This window comes from Pan paniscus, chromosome 10 (genome assembly GCF_029289425.2).
Source record: "Pan paniscus chromosome 10, NHGRI_mPanPan1-v2.0_pri, whole genome shotgun sequence".
NCBI lineage: Eukaryota > Metazoa > Chordata > Mammalia > Primates > Hominidae > Pan > Pan paniscus.
This window is the reverse complement of record NC_073259.2, coordinates 8,163,544-8,177,710: the sequence shown is the minus strand read 5'-3', so window position 1 is coordinate 8,177,710 and position 14,167 is coordinate 8,163,544. Positions and strand designations below refer to the sequence as shown.

Here is a 14,167-nt window from a genome sequence, read left to right as displayed (position 1 = left end):
AAAGAAGGACCAAATTGTTAAAATAAGATCCATAATAAGTGCAACTCTTGCAGATCAAATCAGGGCATCCTAGTTCCTGCACTGGGTGCCCCAGTGTTTCCAGGGGCAGTTCCAACCCTGGCAAAGACCTTCCTAAGGGAAAGGAGACAGAGGCAAGGCTGGGCTCCTAGTCCGGGAGTGGGTTATGTGGCTCTTGACAGGGCTTTCTGAGGCTTTCTAAGCCCCTCCCCAGGTTCTTTCATGGTCATTTGGAGGTAGGGTCCTGCTGAATGCAGATGCCACGCAGAGGGCACGTGGTGATCAAAGCGTTTCCTGAGGATGGGTTTGCTAGGGATAGGCTGGTAGGTTGGGGGAGGCTGGCTGCCTAGAAGGGGATGAAGACAGTGGTGCCCTGAAGGAGAGATTCTGGCACAGAAGGGGAAGACCAGTATCCTGACTTTACCACTTGATTCTGTAGCTATGGATTTTGTTTATTTTTCACCATGTTTGGAGAAGAGAAGGGACGAATGTTCTTAAAAGACTTTTTTCATGTACTTGGACAACAGGTCAACCAAGGAATGGGCTGTCCCAGAGGCCCTACAGGACCCCAGGTGTCCTGGATGAGTGGACTCTTTAGCACATGGATTTCTTGGGTGTAGGAGGTGTAGGGGCCTGCACAGCGATGTTCTGTGACCGAATGGGGGCATACACCCCCAGCTACAGGCGGTCATATTCCCCATACACCCCCAGCTACAGGCGGTCATATTCCCCATGGGTGGAGGGGAAAGGACCGAGTACTACAGAGATTTGTCTTCTTTAAGAAAAAACATTCACGCCTTTAGTTTAGAAATGGTCTGCAAAGGGGACAAGACAGGGCTGGCCACATTTTTTCAGTGGGACCAGTATTTGCCTGCCCTCTGGGCTTCCAGGAGGTGGAATTCTGAGGTCGGAGTGGGGTATGAAAGCATGAAGCGTCCTCCGAGAGGTTCCCAGATCTCTCCCCAGCTCACTTGAAGGCTGCCAACTTTTCCTCTTCATTTTTTACTCACAAAGCCAAGAATCTGTGTTCTTCCCTTTCCTCCCAGCTCTATCCAGCTCCCTTAACTTCCCACTTCCCAGCCATGCCCTCTTTCCAGAGGGACCGAAAGACATGCTGTCCTGGGGCTGTTATTCTTAGCGTGGGAGGTCAGGTCACAGGGAAAGGGGCCTTTCGGTTCCCAGGCATTTCTGCCGAAAGAAAACAGAAATGCCACCACGGAGACCGGACAGCCAGGATGGGCGAAGCAGAGATTAGCTGACCAGGGCATGGGTGAGGTGAGGGTCAGCTTCAAATCGGGGCTTTCTTGTTGGCTTCCCAGGGTATTTTTCTGAATATAGTGGAGCCTATGAGGCAGAGAGACTTCTTTCTCCCATTTAAGTCACATGCTATGAGCAGGAAATAACCAATTCGCTCTCAGGTTCTCAGATATCATTCACAGGGCAAAAGGAGAATAGTGATTTTGGGGAGAGGGAAATAAGAAGTGAAGACCCCAGATGAACTACAGCTATGCATAAGACTTAAAATTAGATTTTGGAAAACACTGGGTGACCCTCTCGATATGAATACTGTCTTTGTGGGGTAGAGCTATTTCAGAAGGGAAGGGCAGGGAAGTCAAGGAAGAGAAGGGAGACAAACAAGAACAAGAGAAGAATCCAGGAATTCTCTGCATCAGCCTAGAAAACGTGGAAGAAAACATTATTTGGGTGTGGGAGAAGGAGGAGAGAGAGGAAGGTGTGAGTGTCAGTGCTCAAGAAAGGAGGATGAGTTGGAATCTTCATCCACCAGAGAGACCTGAAACAAAATGGGTAAGTTGGCCTTGGTCTGCAACACCTCTAAGATGGAGAAAGGAAAAGGAAGAAATGGACAGAACAGAGCAAAGGTTTGGTGTTGAAAACCAGAGAAACACACACAGTTAATCAGCGGGCACACAAGGGTGAAGGGCTGAGACCTAAAGGAACCCTGTTAACCGCCTGGCTGTGCACCCCTGGTCACCCTTTCTCCCAGATTTCTTTGTATATGTGCAGACAGAAGGCACAGCCCCCTCTTTCTTGACCATGGGAGCCCCCTCCTCCCATGGCTCCACGCTGGCTCTCACTGGATTGGCACTGGCTGGGCTCTGTTGGAGTTAAGGCCTTGTGCCTCACACTTGTCCTCAGCAGGCTGTGCTACTCCAGGCTTTAGACTGACATCTGTTTGGTGGCACACTACCTGGGAGCTGCAGAAACCAACCAGGTTCCTTGTCGCTGAGAGCTCCTGTGCCCCAGCCCTGGGGGATTTCCACAGAGCTGGAATGCAGTGGGTGAGGGTACATGTCTGGGCACAAACAGGGTCCCTTTAAGAGGCAGCTCTTCACCCTGACCCATCCTCCCACCGTCCTGCCTTTGGTGCCCAGAGCCCCTCAGTCCTCCAGCTGGACCAAGAAGACAATTTCAGGGCCAGCTTTCAGGCCTCCATCCCCATTGCCCCTTTGTCCCCTCCTCCCGCTATTTCAACAGCCCCTTCCTCCCACTTGGACCACACCCTGCCCAGAAACAAGGCCCAGGTCCTTCCTGCTGGTCCCCAAGTCCCCAGGTGGTTGGGTCCTAGGAGGAATACTTTTCCCAACACTCTCGGGAGTGGAAGGGCTTGATGCTGTCTCATCTCTCTTCTCCCTGTTTTTGCCCGCCCCCTCGGTTGCTGGAAACCATTAGTAATAGGGGTTTTAAGGGTGTAATGGAGAAGGGAGGGTGGGAAGAAAATCATACATGTCTTACGAAATCAGTCTGACCTGGAGTCTGGTTATACCTGTTGCCCCTTATTTCTCTGGTGACTGTGTCCCAAATGGTTGAGAAGTAAGGGGTTGGAGAAAGGGTTTTCCTGGCTCTCCTTGAAGTGGCAAACCAAACCTCTACTGTCCAGCTCCTCAGAGCCACGCAGGGCGGGCTGCCCGGAAGGGAAAGCGTTTTTGCAGCTGGAAGCCTTGCCCTCGCCATCCCCCAATCCCACAGGCTGAGTGGATTTCCCCCTTCCAACTCCCCACTCTGGAGATGTGTTCATAAGATGGGCCTCTCCTCTGGCCATCTCAGGGCAGGTCCCAGTACCTAGGCCTGAGTGCCACAGCACCTCCACTCACTGATAGGGGTGGGCTGAGAAAATGGTCACCAAATTGTTATTGACATCAGAAAATCATTGCTGGGAAGGAACAACTGCTGCAAAAGCATCATAGGATGCATTTCACATGCACGAGAATTGTGGATTTTCTTCCATTTTGGTTGTCCATGCCCTGATTTGGCTCCATCGTTGGAGATATACCAAGTTGAAAGAGGCAGCATAGTGGTGAAAAGCTTGATCTCTGGAGGCAGATCTGGGTTCAGACACTACCTCTGCCACTGACTAGCTGGGTAGCCTTGAACAAATAACTTAACTTCCCTATACCACTGTTTCCACACCTAGAACATGGGATAAAGCACAGAGTTGAGGTGAGGGTGAAAGGAGACCATGCATCCAAAGTACTCAGAACTTGCCATTTCTTCTGCTCCCATCCACAAGGCACATGTGTCCTGACCTTTTATTGCTTTCTTCTGGTCCCAGATACTGTGTCTTAACTGTGGGGTCATGGTCCAGTGGTACTTCCTGGCTGTAAAATGCCTACCTCCCGGGTCCTCTGCTTTTTGGAGACAAGACATGCCCATCTCCCAGTGGGAAAAGGGATGGGATGACTACCTATGTAAGAAATCGTGGGCCTCTTGCCAACTGGAGGAACACTTCCCAAGCCCTCTGTGTGCAGTCGCTTAAAACAAAAAGCAACCAGAGTCCAGAGGCTTCCACCTCATTACACCTTCAAGTGCAATTTCAAGAATCTCGTCATCACCGTTGTCTTTATTCCAGTTGGCTGGAGATTGAGCTTTCTGAGGGGAGGTAATCATAATCTGATTATTATCCATACAAGCACCAGTCCTATGTCTTGCGTAGGGTTAATGTGAGGACCAATACCTAGGGAAGCATTTTTAAAAAATCCAAGAGATGCCTATTCTTTATACCGACTCTATCCGGCCTCCTCAGGAATAGGTGTTCTGGATGTGTGAATGTTCCAGACAGAGGATGATGACCAAAATCTCTGAATTTCTACCTTTAAAAAAAATGTTCACTTTAAAGACAGGGTCTCTCTCTGTTGCCCCAGCTGGAGTGCAGTGGTGTGATCATAGCTCATTGTGGTCTCAAGCTCCTCAGCCTCCCAAGTACTACGCCCCTCTAATTGTTTAATTTTTTTTTGTAGAGATGAGGTCTTGCTATGTTGCCCAGGCTGGTCTGGAACTCCTGGTCTCAAGTGATCCTCCTGTCTCTGCCCTGCAAAGTGTTAGGATTACAGGTGTGAGCCACTGCGCCCGGTCAGCCACTGTCATTATTTACCAGCGTTGCTCTGCCTAGTGACGTAGGAGTCACAGGTTCTATTTTGGGTGTGGGACTGAACAGCAGGGAAACAAAGCCTAGGTGTGTGAAAGGAGGAAGGAGGAAGCTGAAGGTTCTGGAATCTTGAGTTCTCCTTTAGTCTGTCTCTCAGGTCTTTTCTGCCCATCCTCCAGGTCGCTAGTATTCAAACTCTCCTGAATGAAATCTGGCTGACGCCGTTTGGGATTGGCGACGGGGTGCAGGTTGTCACGGCTGCATTTTGTAAGACTCGAGTTCATGTAGACAGTTAACTGCTAGGTTCTTAGAAGCCACTCTTCTATCGAGAGGGGCGGCGGCAGGGGCCCATTTTCTGTCTGTTACAGGAGAGCTGCGAGGGGACTGCTGTGGAAGGGGTGACGGGTGCACGCCTTTGCCCTTCAATTCCGAGTCCTTCGCTCCTTCTCTGCCCAGAGCAGAGGCCGCACCAGCTTTCAATCAGGCTGGCGGCAAGAAGGCATCCACGACGAAGTCCGCACACCTTTCACTCCTTGCCTGGGGTGGTGCTGTCAGTCTTAGGCATTTGGAGGGCAGAGGTGCTGTCACTGCCATGACTCATTTCTTTCTCTTCTCTGTTCCTTCCTGCCTGCCTTCCTTATCTGCCCCAAGAAACACAGGGGAGGCAGCCAGCTCCTGAGTTCCCCGGCCCTGTGGGGAAGCTGACTCTGAACACCTGGTTTCCCCTCCTAGGACACATGGGTCACGGAGCGTGCTGACTGGAGGGGCTGCAGGACTTCTGGGCTGGATTAGAAGTGGGGCTGCTGAGATTGAGACGGAGAGTGGAAAAGGACAAAGGGTCCTCTGAAGGGCCCTTGCAGACAGGGTTAGGAACATCAGTCAGGAAGCAGCTGGAGGCTGCCAAGGTGGGGCGGCGCTGAGGGAGGGAGGGGCAACACATGGCTTCACCGGACCTAGGGAAGGGGGTCCCTGCAAGAGAGCAGAGGTCCTGCTTGAGTGAGCAAGCACTGGAGAGAGCACAGGTGCGCCAGGCACGGCGCTGGGCAGAGGTGGCTGTGGGGGAGGGAGCCGTGCCCAGCTCCTGGAAACACTGATCTTTTCTGGGTCCCAGAAATGATGAGAGCCGAATGAACCGGGGAGAGGAGCTGGGTCCCACTGGCAGCTGGCGGTGGCGGTGGCGGTGGCGGCGGTGAAGTCTCAGTGCGTGTCTATGTGTCTATGCAGAGTTGATCCCATTGAATATCATGAAAACAATGGTAACCGACACCAAGCAGAGATAATATAAATTGTATTACACCAGGATGCCATTTAGACATAACAGTAATCATGGAAATTAGTGGCGCCTAATGGAGAAGGCATAACTGGAGCACACAGCTGCCAGCAGCCTGGGAGGAGGTGGGGATTTCTGCCCTCCTCTGTCAGCTCCCATCCTGTGATGTGTTAATTCAGAAGCACCCCAAGACGCATGCTGCACAGCTAGCTTGAGGACGGCTTGGACAAAGGGCAGGAGTGGGCAGGGGCTGGGTGCTTGCCTCGTGAGAGGACTCCAGGCGGGTGGAGGTGAGGGGGGCTGCTCTCCTAGTTGCAGGAGGAACACACACTCCTTAGAATGCACACTGTTAACTGGACACTTTCTGCTCCCATTTTTCTTTGGAATTAAGGCTTATCCTCCCCAGGACATTTTTGAAGGCCTTCGTCCATTTATTTACTCATTCATTTATTTATCTCATCAACACATAATAAGCACTTACTAGAGGCCTGTAACTATGCAAGGCTTGGGCATACGAATATGAATCAGCCCTCCTGAAGCCTGCCATCTTCCCCACTGAGAGCAGATGAAAATTTGGGGTTATGGGTTAAGCTCCATTTGGGGGTCTCAGGAGGCTCTTTTTCTGCCTCAGTTTGTACCTGGGTAGATTAGGGGATCCCAATAGCTGCTTCACACTACTCATGCTGGAATAAATGAGCCGTTTTCTGCAAAGGTGCCTCCAGGACTAGGGTGCTGAATCAATGCCTCCTTGGAGAGGGATAAGGCTAGGCAGACACATGGCCATACACACAGGCAACTTTAAGCTCAAATGAACAGCACCATGCACTCTGAAGAAGGGAAGGCAGGAAACAAGCAGCATCAGGTGTGGCTGGAACGAGGAGGAGCAATCTCTCCTTTGCTATGGGAGGGCTTGAATCTGTGGCAGCCTTCAAAACCGCCTGCCTGCCTAGAACCCCTTCCAGTCCAATCCACAGGACCAAGGCCATGGAGAGAGCTTTCCAAACCCCGATCAGAGAGGTCCCTTCCTGCTCAGCACTCTCAGAAAGCTCCCACAGCCCATCCTGTCACTCCTGCCCTGTACCCTCTCTAACCTAGTGGGCGAGTGCTCCTGGAGAGAGCACAGGTATGCCAGGCAGGGCGCTGGGCAGAGGTGGCTGTGGGGGAGGGAGCCATGCCCAGCTCCAGGCATGGCCAGGGCATCTGGCCGGCAACCTGCACCCACACTCTTGAACAAGATGTGAATAAAATGATAGACCGCCTTCACTTCCCACAATGAGCCTCGGGTTGTGCAGGCAGGTTACCTAACCTCTCTGTGCCTCAGCTTCCCTACCTGCAACATGGGAATAACCAGGGTACTTGCCCTTGTAGGGTTTTATTTTATTTTATTTTTAGAGACAGGGTTTAGCTCTGTCATCCAGGCTGGAGTGCAGTGTTGCAATAATATTTCATTGCAGCCTCCATCTCCTGGGCACAAGAGATCCTCGCGTCTCAGCCTCCCAAGGAGCTGGGACTACAGGTGTGTGCCACTATATCTGTCTAATTAAAAAATAGAATTTTTTTTTCTTTTTTTTAGAGATGGGGTCTTGCCCAGGGTGGTCTTGAACTCCTGGGCTCAAATGGCCCTCCGGCCTCGGCCTCCTAAAGTGCTGGGATTACAGGTGTGAGCCACTGTGCCTGGCCCCTTATAGGGCTTTGTGAGAATGATATAAGTTCATACCTGCCCTGTCTGGCACCGAGAACGTGCTCACTGATTGCTACAGTTGCTACTATTGCTGTTGTTGGTGGGGTTCTTGCTGAGAGGCTACCTTCCTGTACTGCCCACCGCCTGTGTCACAGAAGGTCCTTCCTGCCCCTAAGGCAGGCTGACCCAGCGCAGGGCCGGAAGCACTGGCAGCACCTCGGGCTTCGGTGGGTCGGGTTATCGCCGACGCACCCTGTAGGTCTGGGAATCCCTCTTCTTCCTACCAGACCGGCGTGTTCCAGTTTCCTTCCCCGTGGCAGGGCCAGAGACGGAAACCACAGTGTACTTTCCCACCGGGCTTTTTTACACCGTGTGAATAATTTTCTACATTAAATAATTAAATGTAATAGCTAATACTACCCTTCCCACATGAAGGCTTTATGCAAGTCATATAATTATTTTTTATCCTTCATAGTGACTTTTAAGCTCTCCAGCGCAAGGCCGGAAAGAAACCTGTCACAGTGTTGTAACAAAATGCAAATCCCTGAGTGCAGAGCCACGGGGGGCGGGGGGAGCGGGGGAAGGTCCTCCTGGCAAAGCTGGGGCCTGCCTGTCTAAGGAGCACTGCGTGGCACCAGGTGCCCCGTGGGCACTCTGCAAATAAATAATAATCAGGGGAATGCGGGAGCTTGGCCCACACAGCTTTGGCCTCTGAATTCTGTGCCGATGGCGAAGGCTGGGGCAAGAGTTGCCGCATTTCATCCGCAGCTGCTGCCCTTCTTTCCCGGTCCCTTTTCTACTCCTTTTAATGCATTTCTCTACCTAGGGATTTCTGTGGACGGTGGCAGACACTGCAGTTTCTCAATAGATTGGATAAACAGGTTTCATCTAAAAGTCACTAAGACGCTGAGTCAGCCAGCCTGAGGCTATGTGTGGGTTCTTAGAGAGGAGGTGACGCTGGCCACCACGGGGCGCTGTGGAGCTCTGTAGGGACATGGAGTATACAGTGGGTGGGGAGACTATTCCAAAAAGAAGAGCATTGGGTCCAGAAAGGATTGAAGACCTAGCCCAAGAGAATGTCTAGGTTTCTGTACGATTTTTGAAATAAAATTCTTGCTTGCTCTTCAAGTTCTTCAATGTGAATATTCCAGGTTAGTGAGGAAATGCAGTCATACAATCCAAGATACGGTCGTATTTCTAGTGGCAGTGTTATCCTTGCTGAGCCTCGGCCCCTGGCCAGCCACTGAAGACTCCCCCACTATCGGTGTCACTGAACATCACCCATGAAGGGTGCTCCTTGGATAAGTATTTCCCAATCATTCCACAGGGCCCAAGGATGCTCCTTCACTGGGCAGAACCCTCTCACATGTTGTAGGACTTTCAGCATCCTCAGTCCCACCCGCTAAACACTAAATGTCAGTTTTACCTCCCCGAATCATGGTGACGCCCTACAGATTTCCAGAACTGTGTTCTGTAGAACACTAGGTCTGTGGAAGTGTTCATCAGCATTACAAAAAACCAATGAAACAAAAGAAACCCCCAAACAAGGACCCCATCCTCCAATAAGCCTGGGAGGGTTGAATTTCAGAACTTTGGCCTGAGGTAGTCTCAGGGCCCAGCACCTCTCACTGGCCCTGAGTTCTGCACTGAACTGTCTGAGCACACTTGAGCCAGAATTTCCCTGACCTGGGTGGCCATGCTGCTAAGTCCTGCTGAGCACGGCACGGATGGCGGCTCCGGAGCCACTGTCTTTGCCTTCCATCTCTGCTTTCTTTTCCAGCAGACCACCCCAGAGAGTGACAAGCTCCTGTGGTGGGTGGAGAACTGAAGGGGGTGTCCTTGCTGGATGCCGGAGCTTGTGAGCCAGGGGCTGGAGTCACTTTTGCGAGGAGGGGCACCCCAGAGGAAGCTGCCTGTCTTGTCTTCCGTTGGCCTTCATTCAGCTGACACTGACAGAGATGACAGGCACACGGTGTTACTGGGCTAGCATTTGGAAGGAGGTCAGTGTGGATGCCACCAAGAGACAGTCCTGCTCAAAGACTTTCCAGTCCTGCTGGAAGGATGAGACATTTCCAGCAAGAGCTCTGATTAAGTACCAGAAAGAGGGAAAAGGGTGCTCTGGGAGCTCAGAGGTGGTGGAGACCACTTCTAGCCAGGCTGGTCTCGGGAGGCAGCTTGAAGGATGCAGCACTGGAGGTGTTTATTATTTATTACACGGAAAAGGTGAGAGCATGGGTGGCTCTGAAAAGGAGACAAGGGCTGGAGGACAGGGCCGGCCAGAGCAGCTTCCTCTGTGGACAATGGGGAACCATGGAGAGGCTCGTGGGGGCACTCAGGACCAAGCAGAACCACGAGGAACAGCGAGGCTTCTGCAGGGACCCAGAGAGGCTACGGCAGGGGAGGGATGGGAGGGAGAATGCCGGGCAGGAACCAACAGTCTCGATGTTTGAGCGTGACCCAATCACAGCCACTTTCCTTTCATCCCAAATGCTAAACCCTCGTGCCACTAGACTGCCACTTTTTTTTCTTCAGGCAACATCTTAGACTGTTCTTGAATACCTTCCCAAAGAGCAGGGCTGAACACAGAGCAGTGAACGACGAAGGCCTGGGCTCCTGCAGAAGATTTTAAGGCATTTCCCTGTACATCGAAAGACTACATAGAGATGAAAACGTCTTCCTCAAAAGTGACTCCAAGAGCAGGGCATTTCTTGCTGTGGTCAGGGTTGTCCCCACGAGGCTGAGAACAGCCACTGGCCCTGAAGATCTGTCCTGAGGCCCCACGGAAGGCCACCAGGAGATGGAAAACTGAGCCGGCCAGACTTCTGAGCCTCAGGCGGCCCCAACCATCGTAGGGGCGGAACACAGGTGAGGTGGTGGGTGGTGGGCAGAGCGAGGAGAGAGGAAAGATCGTGAAGGAAAGAAGAGAGCTGTATGAGAACGCCTGTCCCTAGCTTCAGCACTGGGCTGGGGGCGGGGTACACTCCCCCATTATCCTGTGTTTTTTATAGCAAAGAACCTCTTAGCCAAAGAGAAGTGCAGAAGGTCTGTCTTGGAAACTCCTTTTATGGAATCATGAGGCCGGCAAATTCAATTCTGCACAGCTGGGAAAAGGAGAGGGCCCTGGTTCTGTCGCAAACATGTCCAGCAAGGTCTGGGAAGGCCTGGCTTTTGAGCTCCTCCAGGGCAAGGATTTCTAGTATGGGAGAAGGAGGGGCAGAGTCAGGGACCTCTGTGATGCTCAGTATGGGAGGACGTGGGTGAGGGTAAAGGTGCACACTGAAGACCCCAGATCAGATTATGCAGTTCCCCCACTGAATGACCCATCCCTGTGGTTTCCAAGGACAGTCAGAGGAAGTCCACACCCCTCACTGTGGTCCTGAAGGGCCTGCGCACACTGGCCTCTGTCCGGCCCTTTTCGTGTCACCCTCTGGACAGCAGGGCAGCATTCTGGCCTCCCTCTGCCTGTCTGCAGTTTCTAGAAGGCCTGGAGGACCGTTTCTTTCTTCTCTGCAGCTGGCTTAACTCATCTCTACTCTTATCCTGGGGAATGATATTTTCTTCTCCACCCCTCATTTCAGCCTTCCTGGCTCTTGGCCTCCGGACCCCTTTCCTTCTCTGCAGCTGGCTTAACTCATCTCTACTCTTATCCTGGGGAATGATATTTTCTTCTCCACCCCTCATTTCAGCCTTCCTGGCTCTTGGCCTCCGGACCCCTTTCCTTCTCCTTCCTCTCTTCTCTCCCAGTTTCCTTGTGATTCTGCACGTTCTCCAACTCTTCTCCCAGGACTTGAAGGCTTCTGGACAGGATTCTTGGAGTTTCTATCTTCAGAGGGAATAGATGGCGCTGACTCCTAAAATACATCTCCAGCCCAGATCGCCTGTCTGAATTCCAGATTTTCACAGCCTACGTGACATTTTCTAACCTAATATATCCCCACATTCTCACTTTAAACTGGTTTCTTCCTGTTCTTCTCTATTTCAGCAAATGACACCACTCTTCCATCCACTCAGGGAAAGCCAGGAACCCCGGAGCCGTCTCTGATTCCTGTTCCTCACCCTCACATCCAATTCGCCATCCAGTGATGTCATGACTCTGCCCCCCTCGCTCCATCTCTTCCACTGCCACCTGCCTTCCCAGCATCAGGCTCCTTGCTGCTCCCCATCTCACCACACCAGTCATTTGTCAATGAGCAGCCAGCATGCTGGTTAAAAAATGAAAATCAGATTATATAATCCCCCCACTGAATGGCCCATCCCTGCGGTTTCCAAGGACAGTCAGAGGAAGTGCACACCCCTCACCGTGATCCTGAAGGGCCTGTGGGCTCTGGCACAGTCCTTTTCACGCGCCACTCTCAGTTTCCAGAGCGAGCTGAGCTTGCCCCTGCCTCGGGGTCTTTGCTCTTCCTTCTGCCTGAAATGCTCCTCTTCTGGCTCCTTTTCAACCTCCAGGGCTCAGCAGAAATGGTGCCTTCCTGACCTCCTTATTTTAAACAGGTGCCTCTTCACCCACACTCTTCAGTTTCCCCACCCCAGCCCTTACCCCATCTGAAACCTTTGTTTGTTGTGTATTGGTGTCTCCCGCACTACTCTGTGAGCCCTATAAAGATGGTACCATGCTTCAACATCATCACTGAGGCGCTCAAGAACTACTTATAGAAAGGAAAGATGGAAAAGGAAGTAGGGATAAGTGGAAGTTACAGAGGGGTGCATTTTAATTCAGTATAAAGAAGGATTTCCAACAGAGCTACCTCTAGAAACAAGGAGACTCGTATGGCAGAAAGTAGGACTGTGTAGAGATTTCTGCACTGATGGAAGCTCAATGGTCTCAATCCTTTCTGACACTAATATTCCGACTTTCTTTTCCGGGCTCACAATTCTCATTCATCCATTCATGCATGCATGCATCAAACTTTCACTGAATGCCTCTCATGGCACAGAGATGAACATGAAACAGCTCCCACCATTGACGAATTTGGCAATTTTTGTGTCCCCAATGTGTAAGTCTTCCCATTGCAAATGTGTGTGCAAGTGTGTGGGGAAACACATGCAGATGAGTGTGTAGTAGGCTTCTGTTTCACTTTCCTGAGCCCACCTGTCAGCTGACTGCCCCCTCTCCTGAAAGTGCTTGTCAACTCAGATTTGGAAACAAAATTCAAAGGTCCAAAGCAATCTAGGGAATGCAGGGGCCACAGACAGAATGGCTGAATGAGAGGGAAGGGTGGCAAGGGGCCTCAGAGAAGGTGGCAGGACACAGGAGTGGAGTGAACACTTTCCATTCCAGAGGGTAGTGACTCGAGAATGGCTTTCTTTCTTTTCGTCTCGGATCTTAGAAGGAAGACAGCTAACATTTACTGAGGACTCACTAAGTGCATAGCAACAACATGGCTTATTCACATTTCTTGTTTCAATAGGGTTGTCGTGGAAAGAGTGGCTTTTGAGTCACCTAAGCCTGCAATAGAATCCCAGGATTTTTACGATGATTAAATGCATTCCTATTAAGGTGCTTAGAGCAGTGTAGGGTGCATACTAAGCAGGATGGTGTTTGTTACAAACTGACAATAACAACAAAAAGCCAGCTCTGGACTTAGCCTTTTTCTGATCTCCAGTTTCTTCAGATGTAAAATGGGAGGCCATAATATTCGTCTTATGGATTGAATGAGATAAGGCAAGTAAAATATCCAGCTTCATGTCTGGTTCTTCATTGACAATATATGTTGTTTGCTTCCCTCCAGTGCTTCTAAATGTTACTTGATCTCAGGTGCAGGCATTGATTATTGACTGCTTCTTTTTAAGTTGAAATATGAATGCCAGCTGACAGGAGTTTTCCTAGTGACAAATGAGAGGGTGAACTGGGGATGCTACAAGTCTCAAGAGTGGGCCAAAGTCGCCCCAGGCAAGTGTGGCCTTACCTACCTGCTTGTATTCATGATTGAGTCCCTGGTACCAAGCACACCGCCTAGCACGTGAGCTGCTCAACAAAATATTTTGGGGGTTGTTGGTGAACTTTAGCCTGCAGCAAAACACTAGCCAAGTACACAAACAAAGAGTCCTTGAAATAAAGAATACGAAGAATGGCAAGGCCTAGGCACCGAGAAAGAGAGGGAATGGTGAAAAACTGAGCTGAAGGCTTGAAAAGCCGACTAATGGGTTGCATTAGCCACAGGAAAGGGGAGTGATAGTTTAGATGCTGGTAGCGTGGTTGATGCTTGCACAACCCAACTTCAAGGATGCATTAAGATGAGCCTTAAAGTTATTTCATGGTGTGAGACAGAAATCAGACTGAAGGGATAGAATACATGGGCTCAGGATCAAAGACGACAGAATACCAATATTGCAAAAGGGCCCATTTAAAATGGTCACAGACAAGAAGGCACACCCAGGCTGGAGGTGAAGTTCCTTTGGTGCTGAGTTAGAGGGCTGGGTGCAAACTCCCCAGGCGTAGGGATCCGGCTGAGTTTCATCTGAATGGCACTTTCCCTGAAGCCTTCATTCCTCTGTAGATATGACCTCACTCAGTCTCACCACAGTATGCTAAGGCAGTCTTCCTACTTTACAGAGAAACAGACGTGGAAGGAACAAGTGCTTGTAGGAAGCTCTTCCTGTCCCGTCTGCTCAGCCCTGGCTGGTTCAAGGTGATGCTGAGGTGGGATCTAGGCTTCCTGGGTCTCAATCTACCAGAATTTCCTCTCTGGGTGGGATCTGGGGGCAGTGGATGATGAAGCGAAGACATAAAGCAAAATTTGCTTTGTAAAAATTAAAACTTCACAAAAATTACTGCATCATACAGAAGTGCATGGCTAATCTAAAACAGTTG

The 14,167-nt window shown here is 50.8% G+C and overlaps 1 protein-coding gene across 12 annotated transcripts in view; it reads right to left on the bottom strand.

Moving 5' to 3' along the window:
- The window catches only part of CACNA1C (calcium voltage-gated channel subunit alpha1 C), a 651,888-nt gene that overhangs the window by 68,738 nt on the left and 568,983 nt on the right, over nt 1-14,167 (bottom strand). The window lies entirely within an intron of this gene.